The 3,011-nt window shown below is 35.7% G+C and overlaps 1 long non-coding RNA gene across 1 annotated transcript; it reads right to left on the bottom strand.

The window, feature by feature from the left end:
- Positions 1 to 703: 703 nt before the first annotated feature.
- Positions 704 to 2,583, bottom strand: LOC112841982 (uncharacterized). Its single transcript, XR_003213504.1, has 6 exons — positions 2,468 to 2,583; positions 2,102 to 2,354; positions 1,912 to 1,968; positions 1,739 to 1,789; positions 1,163 to 1,231; positions 704 to 976 (listed from the first exon to the last, which is right to left on the bottom strand). It is a non-coding gene; the product is annotated as an uncharacterized LOC112841982 (long non-coding RNA).
- Between the last annotated feature and the right edge of the window lie 428 nt (positions 2,584 to 3,011).

Below are 3,011 nucleotides of genomic sequence, written 5' to 3'. Positions count from 1 at the left end.
CCCATGTTGTACGCATATATTCAGATACTGAAATAAACGGCACAGACAAAGTACTGGGCCGACAGTTACACCTACAGGAGCTGCTCAGACATGCCATAAACTCGGGGGCACAGTTTTCTGTGCTGATGTTGATGCCAGAGGAGTTTTCGAGCTCTGTTGGTAACTTTTATGTAGTATATGCATCGTCACTCAATAACCCTGCTCTGTAAAATTACATCGTCGGAAACTTCATGGCTGAGACGCTGTGGTTCCTAAATGCTTCAATGCAACAATGTGTGGAATATCGAGGAATTTAACAAAGGACATGGTGCAACTGTGGCATCTTACCACTACAGTACCAATTTAGTGAGCTCTTTTGAATGACCCACTCTTTCAAAAAGATAAATAAGGCAGACTGCATGGCTAGGTTCATGATTTTATCCACCTGTTGCAATGGACTGTAAACATTTAAAGTGAAAAATTAATAGGTGTGGCCTGATACTTGCCTATATATCAGCCTACTCTCATCTTAAAATCCCCTCTGTTGCTCATAGAGCTTTTCTATTGACAGGCACTTTTTCTTTAAACTATAGTCACAAAAAATACATTTATATAATATATAATAGAACAAATAATACAACAAATTATAGCACAAAACAAAAATGTTTAATATAGATTGAAAGGTCAAGATTAAACATTATTGTTGATGCTTACAATACAAGAACCAAGAATCACATTGATGATCCTGAAAAAGAGCAAACAAACAGGTCAATGCTTCTTTGAGCCATTTTACAGCTATGCAGGAAAAAAGTTAGCAAGAAGAAGAAAAGATTTACTAATAACAAGCTGATGGCAGCAGATAACACATTGCTCCACAAGACTCCAGTAACATAGGTACAGATAAAATAGATAAAATTGCAAATGTTTTAATATTTAATCTTTTAAATTCTGATTAGCTAATGTGCTCTAATGTAACTCCTGTGTCTTTTCCGTCACCCTGTTGGAGAACAGAAACAAATCTTATGAACATTTGTTAGGAAATTAAGAAGAAAAAGCAAAGAAACATGTGATCGAATTAAAAGGAAAGCATGACACTGGGATAACAAACAGAATGATTTGAAATGAAGGAGATAAAAGAGGTGAGATACAGTGTGTGGTTGGGTTCAGGTCTTGTAATATTTACCCTTTTCATGCGTTGTTTCGTAACAACAGAACTGTACAAGATTTCCGTTTCACTTTCAGCAAATGACCTCTGGGCAGGAGCAAAAATAGAGCACTTTACACTTCTGCTGTGCCTTAAGAATAAATCCTAGATTAAAGTCTACGTATATTCTTACATATATATGCGTAGTTGTATGTTAGTGGTGATTTTTACCCACATGTCCAACACTGGAGGGCAGTTTTCTATTGCTCTAGTACTCCTACTTTTCAAAGTGTAGGGTATCAGTTATAAGAAAATACCAGTACTTAAATGAACTACAAGGAGTAAATGTTTGATTTATCAGACACGAATCAAAATACAGCTTTGTGAATCATGGGTTAATGTCTTCGCAGCTGTGGTTGCAATTTACAAGTTATATAAAATACACACTGGTTTACTGTATGAAGATTCATTTTATCAGACAGACATATTAAATTCACTTTCAAATACTTGAATCAGTCACACATACAGTATACTCTCATGTGACCAGTATGTTTACTGATAATTGTAAACTGAATTTCTTGATAGCGCTGTAGTTTGTTGCCTTGCTTAACTTACCTTCCCTTTTTCGTTGAGTCTAACTTCAAAGTATGTTACTTCCGTATCCACCTGTGTAGCATGAACATGATATAATGCATTTACACTCAATGACTGCCCTATAGGATCAGGATCATTTTAAGTGCATGGTGTCAGTGTTGAGAAAATACCAGGTTTATAAAGGTTAGAGGTACCTTGGCTAAACTTCTTTTCTTGGGTCTAACATCAGAGTGTATTATTTCCTCTTCAGCCTGCATTGAAAAACAAAACACAATTAGAACATCTGCCAAATGGTCATTAGAAAATTTTGTGGTGTGATTTTGATCTCCTATTCTTTTAGTACTGTGCACCATGCTCACAAGGAAGTAGATCAGCATAACTTACCACTGGTGTGACTGATGAGTCTGCTTTCCTCTGCACTAGAAAAATAAAAGTGCTGTTACTGACACTGTGTAACAATGTGTAATAATGTAAAAGTTGAAAACTGAAAGATTTCTGGAAAAAAATACCATGGATATAAATTCAAGTTTAGTAATACTTACCGTGTCTCAGTATAAACCAGATGAACAACAAAACAATTACAATCAAGATCAACACACTCAGAAGGATGATGAGGATCCTTGGGTCAAATGAAGCTCTGCAGCATGAAGATTGAAAATATAACTTAGTTTAGTTTAATGTTTAATGTAAAAAATATTTTAAGAAATATGTTATTCTAAATACCGCAAATAAATATACAAAATAACTGACCTGTGTTTATTTTCTCCTACTGTAGAATTTTTCCCTTGTTCCATTGTTGCAAAAGTATGAATAGTAGTAGAGATAGTAGTAGTAGGAGTAAAGGTAGTACGACTGATAGTAGTAGTAGTAGTAGTAGTAGTAGTAGAGAGAGTGGCTATAATTTAAAAAAAAAAGAACAGTCATCACTAGAGTATTGTAACAATTATCAGAAGAATTATATCTCTTACAGTAGTAAAATGTAGAAAGGGAAAGAATTCATATACATGGAGTTTAGTCGATATCTTGCAGTACTCACTAGTGATCGGTTTCTCAGTAAAATTTAAATATACTGGTATCTGAATGTCCCCTTCAGCACACCAATGCCAGCCACTGTCCTTTGACCTTAGTCCACTCATGGTCACTGTGAAAACATTTGGGTGTCTCATATGAGCGGTCACTGCTGCACCATCTGTGGATCCAGATGATCCTGTCACACAGTTCCTGCCCAGCCTGCACCACTTCATTTCTCCAGAGTTACTGTGGTGACATCTGATGGTTATGCTTTCGCCAATAT

The sequence above is a fragment of the Oreochromis niloticus genome, linkage group LG13 (genome assembly GCF_001858045.2).
Source record: "Oreochromis niloticus isolate F11D_XX linkage group LG13, O_niloticus_UMD_NMBU, whole genome shotgun sequence".
Classification (NCBI taxonomy): domain Eukaryota; kingdom Metazoa; phylum Chordata; class Actinopteri; order Cichliformes; family Cichlidae; genus Oreochromis; species Oreochromis niloticus.
This window is presented reverse-complemented; position numbering and strand designations above follow the sequence as displayed.